Raw genomic sequence first — 18,506 nt, 5'->3', positions numbered from 1 at the left:
TTTTCCCCCGATCACCTTGTAAACCAGTTAGAAAAATTATTTCAACTGAGAAATGTGAGATAATGTCCAAATAATAGGTAGGTTGACTATATCTAAAGCTGGCTCTGTGGCTTAGCTGGTTAAAGCACCTGTCTAGTAAACAGGAGATCCTGGGTTCAAGTCCCAGCAGGGCCTCCCTTCTGCTTCCTTTTTGTGATGCTAACCCAATACAAGATATTTTCCCTAGGTAAATAGCAATCGACTTGAATTTATGCCACATGAATGTTCTATTATTCAAGCCTTACACTTTGCTAGGGAAAGGGGTACTTTGAAGGAGAAGACAAACTAGAAGGTTGAACAATGTCATTCCCAATACAGATACCAGGATGCTGTGGAGTTTTGAGTAAAGCTGTGCCATAAAGTGTTTTAGGTTCAAAAAGATCTCTCTGATTACGTTTCTTGGAATGCTTTGGAAAGCTGGAAAGGGTGGAAGAAGAGAAACCTATTAAAAGGTTTTTGCAATATTTCATGTTAGAGATGAACAGTGTCTTGGACCAGATAGTAGCTGTTGGGTAGTGAGTTTTTCAGATATAGGTACATTTTGAAGGTTGAGAAAAAAAAGAATTCCCTCACCCATGTGGAATGAAAGAATAAGCTAAGTCAAAGAAGTTGCCAAGATTTTTTTACCTATCTGAAAAGTTGAAATTGTCATTAAGTAAAATACGTAAGCTTGGATTTAAAGGGTTTCTTGGGGACATTAATGAATCAGCTGTCTCATCCCTTCTTTCATGTGCTCTGACACATGACATTCAGCTCCCTTGGTGGAGCTGTGAGGACCGAGTGGTTAAGGTGTTGGACTCGAAATCCAATGGGGTCTCCCCACACAGGTTCAAACCCTGCTCACAGCGCTAATGTTTTTTGCGTGGATCCTATAACCGGACTATTTTAGGAGAGAGAGGGCCCCAGTCAGCTGTGAGTTCCATTACTTCCCTTTCCTTCTCTGGGCGTCTGTGAAGCCCCGGAGTCCAGTCTTCCTCCCCTTATGCCCCCAGCCCTCCTTCTCTACCCACAGGGAGCTCCAGTTGTAGAGCGAAATGGAAAACGCTGACTATGTTGAGATGAAGTTGAGCCCGACAGTTGTGTGATCGCAGCAGCGGAGGGCAGAAGAGATGTTGAAAATTTGGGAGCAGCTTTCTTTTCTGATTATCCCTTACAGAGCTCTCCAGCAGTAATCTTTAATGACCTCATCAGAAGCTGCTCATCAGAGGCTGGTGAGAGCCATAAATATTTAGGAGAATACTTAGTCATATCTGCCAAGAGCTCTTTGAAGCGCTTTATGCAAATGAGGAAACTGAGGCACAGAGGCGATATATTATGATTCCTGACTTTGCCTTGAATTTCAAGCCCAAACAAAACCTCATCTCCTTCTCAACAGACTAAAGCCGTTTTTAAACGGCTTTTGCTTTTTCAGCTATTTTGCCAACTTTGTACACGCAAGTAAATTTTAAGTCAACTTTATATATGTTAGAGAAATTAGTTCCTGGTTTCTAAGGGTTTTTTTTTTTAATTACATGCAATTCTTAAAATGTATACTTTTTCTTGAATTCTTTTGCTTTCTTATTACATTTTGAGTTTATTTCATTTTCTGAAGAGATGAATATTCTGAAAAACAGTAATAATAAGAACTCAAAAATGGGCACTAATATAGGTTGGACAAGGAGGGAAGACAGGATGTGAAATGGAGAGAGGAACAGGGAACAGATAATTGAGCCCACTGAGATTTGTTCAAGCAAAAAAAAAAAAAAAAAAAAAAAGCAGCTACTAAGCCCCAAACAAGTTTCTAATGCAGAGTCAAGAAAATGAGGGTTGACCACTGTTTTAAAAAAATAATAATAATACATATCTATATTATGCAAACAAATCACAAAATAAGTCAAGCTTTCCCAGGATCTGTATTGTTTCCGGTTCTAATACCTTTCTAAATAAGAAAACCATTTTTTGGTAAGATACAAAATACATATATTGATAGTAATAAAGGTGATGGTATTGAAGTCAGGCCTTACAGAACGCGGGCCAGTGGCGCAATGGATAACGCGTCTGACTACGGATCAGAAGATTCTAGGTTCGACTCCTGGCTGGCTCGCTTGCTCTCCCTTTTTTTTTTTTTTTTCTTCTCTCCTTCCCCTTCCCAATATACTGGGCAGTTCCTCCGAAAAACTGTTGAAACAATCCTTGAATTCCCTCGAATGTATTTCTCTGGAATTGATTTGAGTTGCTCTCCCACGTTGACCCTCTGCTGAGTCTGATGGAGACCTTGGAAGCATCAAGGAAGCCATCGTGCACGATTTTCTTCCTGCCTTTCATCTCGCCCTGCACTTGAAAAAGGCGTTGGACTGAGAAAGACCACTAAAAGGAAGGTTTTAAAATCAAAGAAGCTTTAAAGAAAAATAAACAAGTTTTTTTTTCTACCAGTGTCGTCTTCTTTGTCAGCATTTTTGCCGCGTTTGGTTAGTCCTCTCTCGCGGAGATCTCTACAAGTTGCGTTTACCAGACACGGGGCTGCCAGCAAGAACAAGGGTACCGGGGGCGGGAGGCGGGGACGGAGGCTGAGTCCGGGAGGGCTCGGCGGGGAGACGCGGGACGTAGCTGCTCCTGAAGCCCCCGGCTACACGCCTCGGCCCGACATGTTGGCAGGTGCCCGGGCCGGAGCTGAGAAGCCGGCCCTCGGCGGACAACAGAACCAACGAGCGCACCTCTTTTTTAAAAAAGAGGACCCAGGAAAAGACGAGGATGCAAGGCGATGAGGGCAGAGGCCTCCTGTATCCACGTGGAGGCCGGGCGGAGAGGCCGGGGAAACCACGACCAAGAGCGGAAAATTCCTCAAAACCAACCAAACGAGCATCTCGACTTGTGCGCGAATTTACTAACGTGGAACCGTGTCCTCGCGCGGCCTGGCAGGTACCTGGGCTGGTTACCCGTGCGCGTGTCAGCGAGCGGCAGATGGGGACCGCGACCGTGACGTCATGACTGTCGCTCTCCAGCCAACTGAGCTGCCCGGTCATGAGAACACTGTGCTTTAAGCTTCAGTTCGTTGACATTGTGTGAATATGGAGGGAACTTCTCTCCCTAGCACCCACTTGCCACCTCCCTCAAAAAAAAAAAAAAACAAAAAACAAAAAAAAAAAACACATCTTTAAGCTGTATTCACAGGCTTCTCTAAGGATTCTGATTTCAATTCTTCGGATTTGGACTAAAAATCCACAGACAAATCCACAGGTGTAGAGGCTGAGTCCAGTCTTCGTTGGGCTGAAAACTGCCAACTTCTTCTTATGGACCGGTGACTCAAGGGCCTGTTATTTTCAGGTTGGTCCTGTGGGGTTGAGCAGAGGAGCCCCGTGTTTAGGGTCCCTGAGGATCCTGCACAGGCAGTGATGTCGTGGACAGTGACACCAGCTGCTGAAACAGAGGCTCCTGCAGTGGCCGCGCCACAGCAAAATGGGTGAATTTCTGGGGTGGCGGAGAAAGACTGTGTGCTTTGCAGAAATGCCAGATTCTGAGAACCTCAGCTAAATATTAAAATTGAAAGACATTCCTATTCAATATATCTTGTTGGAGAAATAGGACCGATACATGCCATAAAAAAATGAAACTAGACCACCATCTTACACCATAAACAAGAATAAACTCAAAATGGATTAAAATCAAATGCAACAATTGAAAACATAAATCTTCTAGAACAGAGCACTGCCAGAGAAATCTCAGACATTTCTCTTAGTAATATTTTTTTCTGATATATCTCCTTGAGCAAGGGAAATGAAAGAAAAAATAAACAAATGGGACTACATCAAACTAAAAGTTTTTGCACAGCAAAGGAAACCATCAACAAAATGAAAAGACAATCCACTGAATGGGAGAACATATTTGCCAATGATACATCTGGTAAAGGGTAAATACCCGAAATCAAAGAACTCATTCAACTCAACACCAGAAAAACGAAAAACCTAATTTAAAAAAATGGACAAATGACCTGAATAGACATTTCTCCAGAGAGAACATACAGATGGTCAATAGACATATGAAAAGATGCTCAGTGTCACAAATCATAAGGAAATGCAAGTTAAAACCACAATGAGATATACCTCCTACCTGTCAGAATGGCTATCATCAATAATTAAACAAACAACACATGTTGGTGAGAATGTGGAGAAAAGGGAACCCTAGTGACCTGTTGATGGGAATGCACATTGGTATAGCCAGTATGGAAAATAGTATGGCGGTTCCTTGAAAAATTACAAATGGAACTGCATTCTGCCTTGTGACCCAGCATTTCCACTTCTGGAGATGTATCTGGAAAATAACCCCAAATATTAATTTGATAGAATATATGCACCCCCATGTTCATTGCACCATTATTTATAATAACCAAGCTATAAAAGTAACCCAAGTGCCCATCAATAGATGAGTAAATAAAAAAACAAAACAAAGCAAAACCCCAAAAACTTTGGTACACATATACAATGGAATAGTACTTGGCCATAAGAAATAAAATCTTACCATTTGTGGCAGCATGGATGGGCATAGAGAGTATTATATTAAATGAAATAATCCATACAGAGAAAGACAAATGCCATACTATTTCATTTATATGTGGAATCTAAAGAACAACATAAGTGAACAAACAAAATAGAAACAGACTGATAGCTGTAGAGAACAGATTGATGGCTCTCTACCCTGTTCCATTAGTCTATCCATTCTCTCACCAGCACCGCACTGTCTGGATCACTGTCGCTTTATAGCAAGTCTTGTTGGGTAGTATCCGTCTAGCCAATTGAGCCAACTAACCACTCAATGAGACATCATCTTTTCAGAAAAAAAAGTAAGTTCCTTGATATTTTTGTGTTCGTCTAACATAAAATAAAAATAAAAATAAGGGGAATTTTTCCTACCTCTTAATTTTCCCTTTCCTAAAACGCACCTGCCTCGCTTCCACTCTACTCCCCCAAATTCCTTCAATAAACTCTTCCTAACGCTTTTATATTACTTTTTAACAAACAACAGCAAGGATCCCACTTATAGCTTTCGTGTTCCATTAGAGGGAGGAAGCTGTGAACTTCCAGTTCCGAAGTGAAGTGATCTTAGGTTGGTGGCTGAAATTGGAGAGTTCACTCTATCCGGGAGAGGATTTAAAAAAAAAAAAAAAAAATAGGTGAACGGCCAGTACCTGATCGACCCCGCGATTTTGGAATTATTAGGACCACGATCTCACCAACTGAATTCACCGGCCACTTGGCGGCACCCTTTTCTCTCTAATGGAATGCTAACTTTGAAAAGAAGTTTGTGTTGAAAAATAAGAGAACTTTTTCCCACGTCTTCCACCCTCTTCCGTTTCCACTAAAATAAAACCTTTAAGTCAGTATTTCTTCTTCGCACATTTAAGTTGTGAATGTCAATGGCTCTCCCAAAAGGGAAACAGAACTCTGCCGAAACCCGGGATCGAACCAGGGACCTTTAGATCTTCAGTCTAACGCTCTCCCAACTGAGCTATTTCGGCCAGAGCTGGTGTTGTTTTTCTTGTCAATTACCTTTAAATAGCCTTTTTAGCTTTTTAGTTTCCCTTTCGGATGTCACATATCAGAAAAATTAAGGTTTTGTTTTTGTTTTTGTTTTTGGTCTTGTTTCCTGAAAAAAAAAAAAAAAAAGCATTCTACCTATTTTAAAGGTAAGTGTTTCTACATAACATCAAACCGGGGAAACCCGCACAAAGTTTCCTGAGCTTGATAGGAAGAACAAAAAAACACATAGTTATAAAACAAACCGCCTTGGTTCCTCAGGGCACCAACCGGCTGGCCGCAGGGCTGCGAAGGTTCAGGGCTTCCTGTTGGGGTGGACCCTCCCTAGAATCCAAGACAACAACATGTGGGATCACGTCTAGTTCGCGCTCAAATTTACTTTATTTTTCAGGCGTTTCCATTCCTTCCCTTCCTGTTCTGCTGAGGTGCATGTTACATCCGGTAAAGCACGCAGGTCATAAACGTACCGCTTGGTGAACTTCGCAAGCTTATATCCATGTGGACCCACCACCAGCTCCCTAGTTGATAACTTCCAAAATGAGGCACTCTTTGGAACTCGTTCATGAGCTGGAATGTCACTGGTTTTAATTTCACACACGCTGAATCAGCTGGAATCTGCCGTGATGTCTAGCTTCTTTTGTTCAATATTATTGCATCTTTGACATTCACTTATGTTTTATGTATAAAAGCAGTTTGTTCCTGTTAAATGACTTCCATTGAATGGATATACCACAATGTACTTATTCATTCCATGTTGATGTGCATTTCCATGGTTTCCAAATTGGGGTTATTATAAAAAGCAATGAGCTTTTTTGTTCATGGCTTCAGGTGAACATAAACCCTCATTTATCAGATAGATAGATGGCAGGTAGGTAGGTAGGTAGATAGATAGATAGATAGATAGATAGATAGATAGATAGATAGATGAAATTGCTGGGCCATATAGTATGCATATATTTAACTCTATTAGATGCTACTAAATAGTTTTCAAAAATGAATGTACCGGTTTATACCACTATCAACAATGTATGGGGCTGCTGTTGGTTTCACAGCCCAGTCAATACTAGGTATTGTCAGTCATTTTAATTTTAGGTATTTGACTAGGATGTAGTGACATTGTTTTAGTATTGTAAATTGTATTTTTTGATGACTAATAATATTTTATGTCTTTTCATATGCCTTTTCCCCATTAAAAAATAGGTTGGTTGCCAGGCTTTTTAAAATATAGATTCATAGTTTATTAAATACTGTCAATAGAGTTCTTTGTCAGATATGTGCTGCAAACTATCTTCTCCTAGTTTGTGGCATGCTATCGGCACTCCTAATTTTGTATTTTGAAGTTTTAAATCTTAATTAATTCCAATTTATCAGCCTTAATGGTTACTGATTTTTCCACTCTATTTCACAAATAGTTGCCTACATTAATGTCATGAAGTTGTTTTCCTATGTTTTCTTCTAGAAGTTTTATTTGTCATCATTAAGTTTAATTTCATCTTAAGTTTATGTATGGAGTGAGATAAGGATTGAATTTATTTTTTCCTATATGATTTCAGTTGACCCAGCATTATTTATTGAACAGTCAATCCTGTCCCCACTGAACTGTAATGTCTCCTTGTCAAAAATAGGGAACTGTATTACTTTTGCATCTGGGAGTCTTTTGTTTTGTTTTGGGTTTTTTTGCTATTCTGTCCTGTTAGTCTGTTTGTCTATCTTTACACCAATGTCACACAGACTTAACTTCTATACTTTAATATAAGTAATAATACCTGATAATATAGCATAATCAATCACTCGTGTCTACGTAAGGAAACTGCACTCAAAGCTGCAGACATGGAGGCCTGGGTGAGCGTCCTGAGCTGGCGGCACTCTGGGCGCAGGCACACATTAATGCCAGGAGGGGAACTCAGCCTGAGCACGGTGGCAGTTTCGCACGTGGAACCCTGTCTCTAAACATACATCTTTGAGGGTGGGGGTGGTTGAAAATTAAATATTGAAGCTTCCATCTCAAGAAGTTAGATAAAAAAACAGCAAAAGAATCCTAAGAAAATGAAAGAAAGAAAACACTAAAAATAAGAGATAAATCTACTGAAATGCAAGCAAATATACAATAGGAAAAAACTCAACAAAGCAAAAAAGTTCTTTGAAAAGATTAAGAAAAATCAGTAAATCACTAGTAAATGATTTTTAAAAATCAAGGAAAACACAAATTACCAGTATTAGCATAAAGAGAAAACTTGACGGCTTATTTAATGAAATCAGTATGATGCTGACATCACAACCTGACTAGGATATTATAATACAAGAAAAATACAGGCCAAGGTATCTCAGGGAGATGGATGAAAAATCCTACACAAGGTATCAGCAAACTGAATTCAGCAACATATTAAAAGAATAACCTATCATGACCACCTGAACTTACTCTATAAATATGATTGGTTTAAAAATAATATCAATATACTCACCACACTAAACACTAAAGGAAAAATATTACATGTACATCTCAATAGCTGCAGAAAAACAATTTAATAAAATTAAATTCCCATTTATAATTCAACTCATGCCACCTAGAGGGGAAAGAATCTTCTTTAGCCTAATAAAGAGTATCCGGGGAGGAAAAAAAACCTTCAGCTAATCTTATGTGTAATGGTGAAATACTGAGTCTTTTCCTCACTCTTCTCTGTTTGTGCCATCCCCACAGCCTGGCCTGCGCATTCGCTCTTGCCTCTGCCTGGGCCTGGCTTTCATCTTCTGTGTCCAAGAGTCTCTCCCTTATTCCCTTCAGGTGTCTTCTTAAATGTCACTTGCTTAGAAAGAACTTCTATAACAACTCAATGTACAATGGCACCCCCAGCAGACCTTGGTATCCCCTACCCCTCCTATCTTATTTTTATTTTTCTCTATAAAAAGTATCTCCACTTTATGTAATTGTGTACTTATTTTCAATTGTTTATAACAATTAATTATAAACAATTTCTCCCTACTAGAACGGAGGGGTCCGATCAGAGGCTATTTCACGGCGGTCCCCTCAGGACCGGTAGATTTGAAGCTGATCATTTCCCCGCGTGTTGATGTTGCAGACCTGCGGGAATTTCCCGTCAGGAGTGTCCAGCGGTCAGCAGGATGCATAGCTCTGCATTAAAGTAAGAGGACTGAGTGGGAGAGAAATGTTACAACCATTAGAGTCAGACAGATGCTGAATCAAAGTAAATAATGCAAAGAATGACTATGTCATCAGTTGAGAGGAAAACTGAGGACAAACTGGGAGAATGTTAATATTCAAGAGACAAGAGACAATATTAAAACTGGGCGGGGGGGGGACTGTATGAAAGCAGAGCAACCCTGTTATTATTTCAAACACATGCAGTTCTCCAAACGAGGCTGTTTGTTTGTTTTCTGATGACATTAGGAAGAAATAAACACCCAGCCACCTACTCCCGAGCGCGTTCAGATTTCACGGGTGGGGTTCAGCAACCTCGCCGCAAACCGGTGGCTGTCAAAGCGCAGACCCAGCAGGAAAGCGAAGGCTGAGCAGCACAACCTGCGTCCTCTGGATTGATTCCTTCCTCTTTGAAAACCACGAGACACTCCTTAATCAGGGGGATATCTGCGGTCTCGCCATAGAAAATAACACGGGCTCCTTGTAGATTTTTCTTTAAAGAGAAGGGGGAAACGCATGATGGAAATCAGTTCCTTACACCGGAAAGGGAAGAAAACATGCTCCAGGTGAGGCTCGAACTCACAACCTCGGCATCACCCGCACATATACTGCTGTATAAGTACCGCGCGCTAACCGATTGCGCCACTGGAGCATGCTTTCCTCAGTCCGCCCGCGCGCGCTCTACGGAGGCAGAGCGAAGCGCGGGATTCCAGCTCCGCGCCGAGGCAGGCGCCGGACACCCCGGATCCGCGGTCCCCGCATCTGACCCCCCACACCCCTGGGACCGGCCCGGCGGACACCGCACGCTTCGATCACGGCTCTGCCACGTCTCCCGGAAGAAGGATGCGAGGCTTCCTCCGCGCGGCCTAGAAGCAGAGTTTCCCAGGGATCCGGGAGCGAGAGGCTGAGCGCGCCGCCCTCCACACCTCCCCGCCCCGCCCCGCTCCGAGCCCCCGAATACTCCCGAGCCCGCCGGAAAGCCGCCACGGAAGTCAGAGCCAGTAGGTCCGGCAGCTCCTGCAGAGAAGCGACCGCTCCCGCTTTGCGCGCATCACAGCAGAACGGCGGCGTCCAGCCCCCGCCTCCTCCTCCACCCGCCTGGACCCTTGGAGGTTCGTTGCAGAGACTCTGCCTCTGCGACGGAATGTCCAAGTTCCCTCCTCCCCGGAGCCTCCAACTATAAAGGCCAGTTTTGTTGGTCTGTTGGTTGGTTTGCTTGGTTATTTTTGGTCTGGGGAACTGCAGCTGTCAAACCACGAGTACACAGGAGATAAGGGGCCTGGCTTTCATGGATTAAGTCCTGTCAGTGAGAAAATGGTGCGAAGGAACGCGACTGCGCCTTTGGGTCTCTGCTCTGGCAAGGCCGTGACTCCCTGTATTCACCGCACGTGTCTGTCTCCAGTCTTGGAGGCAGGGGTGCCCCTGTGAGCTCCCCTCTCTTATGGTTTCAACAGAGTTTTGATTTTTCAGCCTGTTCAGCTTCTTAATTGTTGCTCAGATGGGCAGGCAACTTCCAAGCTCCTTACCCGAGGAACTGGAAATCTTGTGTTGCAGTTTAAATCCCTGAACATAGTGCCCTATAATTAGCAGCTTTTTATCAATATAGTTAAAATCATACCCCTGATTTCAGTGCATGAGCTAAAATATTATAGACATTACCAGAGTAAAATTATTATAAAGATGGCTTTATTTATTTAGGTTATTTTCCTTTAACCCCAGGTTAAATAGTTCCTGATAGCCTGATCTTGCTGGAGATGCAGCGTTACCGAGCAAAGGTCCACTGCCCGATGGGCAGAAGCCCCAGTGCTATGGCACCTGCTTCTGCAAAGAAAAAACTTTATTTTGAAACCGACTGGCGAGGAGACAGGAGAAGGCTAGAATCTGTCTTTCTGATCCAGGCTAGATTTTAGGGGTTTCAGCACCAGGCCTTCCTGGACAGCGCACCCTTCGTTTGTGAAAAGGTCCCCACGTTCAGGTTCAGGTCATGCCTAGGGATAATTTGCAGTATTTTCTCCTCTCCATATACTTCGGCTTCATGGCTTGCAGTTTTGTTCCGCTGTCTCTGAAAACAACTCAGTATTTTGTAAAAGACAGGATAGAGCCAGTTTGAGCTGGTTCTGCGGTTCCAGTAGCATTCATTCATTTTTTAAAAATTGTATTCATCACACATATTTGAATTCCGACTGGCTTGTGGTGATTCAGTCATAAAGAAATCCTCGTTCCTACTTTGGCGTGTTATTTTAGTAAAAAGAAGAGAAAAAGTACATCGATTCTTTTATTAGTTTTTGTGCCACATATGCTATAACATAGGTGAACAAATGGTGATATGAAGAATTACCTCTTACCTCTGCTAAGGGTAATGTGAAACGCGACTGAGCTCTGGAAGATGAGTAGGGCTCCGCTAGGGTGATGGAGATGTATTTCGAGCAGAGAGAGCAGCGCCGGTGAGGTCGTGGAAGCGTGAAGAGCCCTGAAGACCCGGAGAGCAACCAGAGTCCCAGCTGCCAGCAGTAGGCAGCTGCCCTGGCTGATTTTGATGCAAGTGAATCACCTGTGACTGTCCTGAGTCCTCATCAGTTTACAGTAAAACTTTTCGAATGTGATACAATGTAAAACATGTTGGGTAGTTTCAAGAACCCAGAGCAATTTTTGAGGAATGTATTTGTGTCTTATGGACACTTTTATTCTATTATTTACTGCACTTGTGGTGTAAGAAAAAAATTCCATCATTTTAATCTTTGTTAGAGTATTGATTTTGGTAATTTTATGTAAACCATTTAAATGTTATCAAGAGCTTGTTCTTTCAGGCACTAATTCCAATTACATGATAACACACTGAGACCAGGAGGGTCCCTCCATTCATATTTAGGTAGGATATTCATCAGGGCTGAGTTACTTTCCTTATTTTCCTCTCTTAGGTGACCTTGGTTCATTGGCCTTCAAGTAATTTATATACCTCCTAAGGTATTTGCAAACTCACCACGCTCTGGTTACATTTCTTCAGCTGGGCTTCCCTCAGCCGTTACTGAGCACAGACCAGGGGCCATATTCTCCAAGGCTTTGAGAGACAATATTAAATAAGATGTGATTCCTGTCTCCAGGGGAGCCTGGCACCTGTTTAGGTAAGTATGATAAAACTGATGACTGTAATATAGTCTCTGTTGGCCTCCAGTGACTAAATTAGTCAGGACTCTTTAGGTTGCAAGTGGCTGAAACTCAATACAAATGAGTTCATCAGCTAGTTTCCACAGCAGTCCTCCCTTATCTGAGGTTTTGATTTCCACTGTTTCAGTTACGTGCGGTCAACTGCAGTCTGAAAATATTAAATGGAAAATTCCAGAAATAAATAATCCGTAAGTTTTTAATTGGGCATCATTTAAGTGGCAGTGATAAAATCGCAGCATTAAAGTCATGCACAGGACCGCTGAAGGATTGATAACAGCCTCTGCAAGACTTTGATAGTGAAAAAGAGAGACAACTCTCAACTATAATGTTCTTTCAAAAGGTTTTGGCGAAAATCCCTAGGCTGCGGAGGATCCTCCACCGTGGATATGGTGTACTCCTGACGCCCAAAAATCCACAGCGTGATGGCCCCATAGTCCAGGATCACCTGAAGCAGACAGTGCTCCTTCTGACAAGTCAGAAGGTCAGTTGCAGCCTAGCACCAGAGGGTGAGTCCAAAGGGATGTCACATAGCCTTGATGACAGTACATTTTTATAATTGATCTATTTTATTATTAATTTCTTACTGTGTCTAATTTATGAATTAAGCATGATCATAGGTACGTGAGTATGGGAAAAAATGTGTACCTAACATCTGTATCTATAGGTGGTTTCTGGGGCCTTGAAACCTATTCCATGGGAGTAGTGTGAGTAAACGGGGAGCTATGGCGTTGGCCTTGCTTGCACTTCAGGTATCATTGAGTTTAGATGACACAGTATCATTTTACCACCTATTTCCACTGCAGCTTTGAAAAAACCCACCTCTCCAAGGCTCCGGTGAGATTCGAACTCACGACCCCTGGTTTACGAGACCAGTGCTCTAACCCCTGAGCTACGAAGCCTCCGTTACTTACCCTTTGACTTCTTCTCTTAAAGTTAATCTTACGGTCAAATCTTTAGGTTTTGGTGCTTTCGAAAAAATCTAACGTTTCACCCTCAGCCCCTGTATGGTTTTCTGGGCTGTGGACAAAGATATTACCGCTCTCTCTGAGAGTCTCAATATCCCTTTCTATTGATTTTGTCAAAGGAAGAGCAGGCCCCCTCCAATCCGCCTGGGAGGGTTTAGCTGGATCAGGGCAGCAGCGGGGGATGGGTGGGGATGGGGTGGGGTAGGGAGCGCGCGGGGGGGGGGGGTGTCAGCGGGAAGCAGAGCCTGGCCCACCTGCCGGGATGTGGGGGCGGGGGGAGGGGAACCAAGTGCAGCTGCGTCATTCGCCCCGCGCGCCCTTCCTGCCACAGCGCCGGTCGCTCTGACGGTCACCCAGGTCTCCAGACTCCAGTTCTCAGATCCTCGTCTCAAATCTCCGACGTCAGGTGTGAGGAGAGAGGCCGAGAGGCGAGGGCAGGACCAGGTTCAGGCAGCTCGGGGAGCAACGGGGCCCGGACAAAGCTCCTCCTGGGCTGGATGGTGGGTCCGGGCTGAGGGCCAGGCCTGCTTCTCGCTCCACCTGTGTCTCTGGATCAAGACAGAGGAGCCCTGTCCACAGGAGCCCTGGCGAAGATACCAAAAAACGAACACATTTCACTAAGTAAAGGGGCCCTTGACGGAGCTCGGACAGCCAGCAACCACAACATAAGGAGAGGGGGTACAGGAGACTCAACCCCATTTACTTCCTCTCACAGGCCTGCTGGTCAGGAACCAGGGGAAAGCTCCATGATTTCTGGAGAGTCCATTGGAAGACTGTCAGGTGGGGCAGGAAATCTCCTGCAGGACCCTTTACTACTGTCTGACGACACAGTCTGGATGGGTTGAGGACAGGGGAGAGGGCCCTCTTGTCCAGATCTGTGGCTCTTTGGTCGCTGAGAGTCTCTCCCGATCCTGGAGAAGCATCGAGCTGGATCTGCTGGACGAGTGTTGAGTTACAAAGAACACAGTGACCCTGGGGTCCGGGTCACAGATGTAGCGAGGCCCGAAGGGGCCTGGGCTGGGGGTGATGTGGGAAGGGAGGCGAAAGGGGAGCCCTCAGCACCCAACACCCCGTCTCAGGGCTGTGGGAATTACTCGGGTCCTCGCTGACGCCCGTGCTCTGCCATCTTCCCGTTTCTCAGTGAGTTCTTCAGAGTTCCGTCCTAGTCCGAAAAATTCCAGAAACAGCGCCCCCACCCCCTTCCCCTAGGATGCAGCTGGCCGTTGACCGTCAGAGGCTATGGCATAAGACTCTGAAAACTCGACAGCGGTAGCGCCCGGGCCGCCGAACCGTCTAGGGCGCGGGACTCAAGTTACGCTTCCTGCTCTGGAGGTTTCTGGCCTCTAAAAGCACCACCATAACATCTTGTGGTATTTTTCCTTAGTGGTTCAACCAACGAGCCATCTATGCTTAGTTCCTTGGATTTGGCGGGGGAGGGGTTTGTTTGTTTGTTTGTTTGTTGGCTTGTTGGTTTGTTTACTCCCTCAAGATTATGACACTGCTAAAAACACTTTAAGGTCTTCAATAGCAATGGTATGCTCATTCTGTTAAAGTAAGAAAAAACCTCCCTCTGAGGTTTCTTCTCATAATGATGTGACTTAGATGTCTTTTGTTTTATGAAGGTAAAAAAAAAATGCATTCTATGACATTCTACATAGACTAGAATCTTGGTCTTAAAATTAGGATTTTAAGTTTTTGCAGCTTTGACATTCAATAAGTTTTTCTTCCTGTATTGCTTTTAAACTACCAGGCAGCAATTTTTTGCCTACAAATGTACCTCAGCAAAATTCCAGTCCAGCCCCATGGCTGGCCTTGCCTGGAGTGGTCGGTAGCATTTTGAGGTGCCAGGTGATAGGTGGGAACTACACGTCGGTCAGACTACTAGAGTGTCTACTTAACAAGTTCCGTGCCATGTGGCAGCCGCACATAGAAGCAGAAGTCGATGTAGCAAGATAATAGATTTTAAAAACTGCGTTGAGTAGAGGAAAACAAAATCAGATTCAACAGTGCCAGTGAAAATTAGTATCACACAAATCAACGTTGTTCAAAGATGGGCGTGGCGGACCTGTTCCGGAGAGTCCTCCATTCACCCCAGGATGAAATAACACCAATTGTCTGCCAAGGAAAGGGGAGGCGATTCCCTCTAGAGGAGAATGCCCCAGCCCGTCTCTGAAGTGGCTTTTATTGAGAACGACTCCCGGGCACAGGGGCACGAGGCACAGGGGCACAAAGGCATGCATGCCCAGCTTATCAATCAATGCCTACAGGCTATTTTTACAGAAAACAGATAGAGATCTGGATAACAATCGAAGAGATTTGCCTCAGGTCAGGGTCTGTAACACTTGCTGACTTCAGAGGACTCCTGAGTTCAGGAATTCACTCCTGTTTGGAGCTTAAACATCTGGTTTATATTAAAAGGGCTATACAAAGCAGAGCAAGCTTCAAAGGGGACAATGCATTTTTGGGGCCTGATTTCCCACAGGAACCCTGGGTGTCAGCATCAGCTCACGCCTGCTTCCCAGCATTCTGTTTTCTGATGGAGACTTACAGGCCCCTTTCAAGGCCTGGCTCATGGGGAACTACAATTCCCGATGCCACACAAAGTGGTCCCCAAAAGGTGGTTTCTTTTCTAAGAATCTTAAATACTTAAGAGAAGATCTATATATCGGAGGAGAGGAAAGGGCTGGATACAGGGCATGACAGCGAAAGGCATGTTTATGAAACACCGTAGAACTCAGAGTGATCTTTCATGGACCAATAACACAATGAACCATAGGCAGCCACATTTGATGAACTTGGCTCTGTGAACCCAAAGCCTCCCTTCTCCTTCTTCCCATGACTAAATTTCACTTATAAAAATGCCGATGAAATTTGCTTTATGGAAGTTATGGGCAAAACTTCACTGGCTTGTAGTTCTAGTATTCACACATTTGAGTTCTATTTTTCTTTTAATTTTTAACATCTAACTTCAGGGATGCTTGCACATGCTCCACATCCCACTGGACCACACAAAACTTGTTGAAAAATAAAAACTCTTAAGGCTTTCAAGAGAGCCCTTGCAGAACGTTAAACCCCCAAAGCAGGGCCCTTCTGAGCATGGACCTGGGGCAGGGGTGAACTGGTGCCTGCAACATGGTGAGAAGTTTCATTAGCAGAATAGAAACTGAGAGACCATTTTGAAGTTAAAGATGAGGTAGTAAGGAACAAGCGACAGGCATGAAAAGTGTGTGCCATATTCCCTGGAATCAAGCAAAACAAGTGCTTGGTTTCATAGAGGGGGTCGCCCACAGGCCTCAGGTTAGTTTTGCAGGAATAGCATTTGCATTGAGCTTTTGAACCATTTTATAGAAGGCTACTAACATGTCAATGTCTAGGCCACAACTGTTCTCATCACATTTCTAAAACTTCCTCTCAACACTTTCCTGTGGAAGAACCTGTTCAGGACTAAAAGTTGCTTACAAACCAGGTGCCATTGCTTCTCTTTTGGAAGGCCACGGTTTTATTCTGTTAATGCAGCCAGGGAGGTTCCTGGGGTGCAACCATCTGGAGAAAAGGCTTCTGGGTTAGGAGATCAGCACAATGTCTGCAGCTACTATACTAGGAAAAATGAAAGAGAGTAGAAGCTGTGCTCTGCAGGACTCCAAGGGGAAACTGAGAAAAAAAGGAACAGCTCAGAAAAGGAACCAATCAATATCTTAAGAGGTGGGAGTTTATGCAGTAAAAACTACCCTTTTGCATTCAAAATATTGGTGGCCAGGTTTATCCCAAAGTAACTTTTTCCCTGTCTACCTTTGGAGAATAGTGACCTCTGGTTTCTTAAGAAGTTTGGAGTATTGATAACCCTTCTTTGTAAAAATACATTTAAAAGTCTCATCTCTCCAGTAGCGCTTTCTGTATCCAAGTTGTTTTTTTGTATGTTTGTTTTTGTTTTTATTTTCTATATTAGAACAATCCAAATCTTAAAGAAGAATGTAGCATAGAACCATGAAGCGGAGAGAGGAGAAACATGGATTTGAATAAGCAGGTAGCTGGTGGCCATGGTCTCAAAGAAGAAGAAAAAGGAAAATGAGTGAACCGAGAAGAGCTTCCAATACATCTGAATAAAAGAGAGTTGTTTTTCCAAGCATGCTGCTAGGGATATCCTTGGAAGGGGGAGGAAGGAGAAAGGCAGCCACTGAGTGTGTGGGCGTCACCTAAGAAATGAAGAGATGGAAATGCTATAAACCAACTCTGCAGGATCCCTTGTCCGGAAGAACCAGGCCTCTCTGACAAAAACCCAGCTCTACAAAACTGCACAGGAAACCCAGACTGGCTGAATGCCAAGTTCCTGAGAAAGAGTTTCAGAGCTTCAGTTTTCTTGAGTAAGTTGCAAAGACGCACTTAGAGACTTCAAGAAAGAAATGTGGGGGGCAGACCTAGAATGAAAACACAGGTGTTAGGCTAGATGGGTAGAAAAGGGGGAAAAGAAAGTTGGGGCAGGCCTGAATGTCTCTTAAGGCACATTCAAATTAATGGTAAACAAAAAGGTGTCTACTTCTGAAGAGCAGAGTGGCCCAATGGAAGTGTGCCGGACCCATAACCCAGAGGTCAATGTACTGAAACCATCCTGTGCTAGTGTCCAATCAACACACATTATTGTCTTGTTAAATTCCAAGATTCCCACAAGAACACCAGGCAGAAAAAAACAAATCCTATCACTCAAGACAGTGATGCTGTTACTTTGTATTTCTTGTCCTTTTTTGCATGTTGATGGAAATTAGCCTTTATCAAAATTGTGTCTTTATTAACTTTTTGATAACTCACAATGCATTGGGAAACAATGTAACATCTTAGTCACTTTCCATATGCTGCAATCCCACCACTGCTTCTCTGCTAAGGTGCTAACTCATCTCATGAATGAAGAAGACTCACCATGACATAGGTCACCTGCCTGGTCCTTCCTGTTTTTACATAGGATGGCACTCAAGATAAAGTGTGGAGTTAAAGAACAGAATAGAACAAGGGTAAAAGTGGACTCTTCATGTGCTGGTGGGAGGCGGGCGGTGCACTGCCTATGGTTCCACTTTCATGGAAGGTGAAGGGGAGCAGAGATACAGCTGAAATGGCAAATGAAGGCAGAGAGATGAGGGAGCGAAGAAGGGAAGGAGAGGAGACTGAAGGAAAGGGGAAGAAAGGTGGCTGGGCTGAAAGTGAGATGTACACAAATGCTGGAGTGGGTTTTCAGGAAGTTAGTTTTCCAGACAGAAGCCTGGAATAAAGATTCCAGGAACCCCAACTCTGAAAGAAAACAACAGAGAAAAGAATGCAAATTGAACCTCCTGCATGTGCCATCACTAAATTTTAAATGCTCCTGAGCTAGCTCTTCCCAGTTATTGAAGTCCAGGGTCAGGTGGCCTGTGTGTCCTTGGAGACAGCAGATGCAGTCTCCATGGCTCTGCCTGCATCCATTAACTTCAAGAATGTTCCTCACCTTACTGGGGCACAACTTTTGTAGTCATTTCCCCTGCAATAAATACTCCCTACCAACTGTCTGTGCAATGAAGAAAGACTTTAGGGTTAAATGAAATGCTCAATATAATCAAACTCAATGGCAGCACTGAAGCCAGGGGATGGGACCAATGCTCCTGGAAGACTAGTCATTTGCAAAATAATAAATGGTACCTCTAGAGA

The 18,506-nt window shown here is 43.7% G+C and overlaps 6 non-coding genes across 6 annotated transcripts; 3 read left to right on the top strand and 3 right to left on the bottom strand.

Annotated features, from left to right (window-relative positions):
• The first annotated feature begins 100 nt into the window (after window positions 1–100).
• On the top strand, window positions 101–174 carry TRNAT-AGU (transfer RNA threonine (anticodon AGU)). The gene has a single exon. It is a non-coding gene; the product is annotated as a tRNA-Thr (tRNA).
• Window positions 175–805: 631 nt separating this feature from the next.
• TRNAS-CGA (transfer RNA serine (anticodon CGA)) lies at window positions 806–887 on the top strand. The gene has a single exon. It is a non-coding gene; the product is annotated as a tRNA-Ser (tRNA).
• Window positions 888–2,049: 1,162 nt separating this feature from the next.
• TRNAR-ACG (transfer RNA arginine (anticodon ACG)) lies at window positions 2,050–2,122 on the top strand. Its single transcript has one exon. It is a non-coding gene; the product is annotated as a tRNA-Arg (tRNA).
• A 3,335-nt stretch (window positions 2,123–5,457) lies between these two features.
• TRNAF-GAA (transfer RNA phenylalanine (anticodon GAA)) lies at window positions 5,458–5,530 on the bottom strand. Its single transcript has one exon. It is a non-coding gene; the product is annotated as a tRNA-Phe (tRNA).
• A 3,734-nt stretch (window positions 5,531–9,264) lies between these two features.
• Window positions 9,265–9,358, bottom strand: TRNAI-UAU (transfer RNA isoleucine (anticodon UAU)). The gene is made up of 2 exons: window positions 9,321–9,358; window positions 9,265–9,300 (listed from the first exon to the last, which is right to left on the bottom strand). It is a non-coding gene; the product is annotated as a tRNA-Ile (tRNA).
• Window positions 9,359–12,697: 3,339 nt separating this feature from the next.
• Window positions 12,698–12,770, bottom strand: TRNAT-CGU (transfer RNA threonine (anticodon CGU)). The gene has a single exon. It is a non-coding gene; the product is annotated as a tRNA-Thr (tRNA).
• Window positions 12,771–18,506: the final 5,736 nt, after the last annotated feature.

This window comes from Pteronotus mesoamericanus, unplaced genomic scaffold (assembly GCF_021234165.1).
Source record: "Pteronotus mesoamericanus isolate MK-2021 breed Mesoamerican mustached bat unplaced genomic scaffold, CSHL_Meso_final scaffold_99, whole genome shotgun sequence".
Lineage (NCBI taxonomy): Eukaryota > Metazoa > Chordata > Mammalia > Chiroptera > Mormoopidae > Pteronotus > Pteronotus mesoamericanus.
This window is presented reverse-complemented; position numbering and strand designations above follow the sequence as displayed.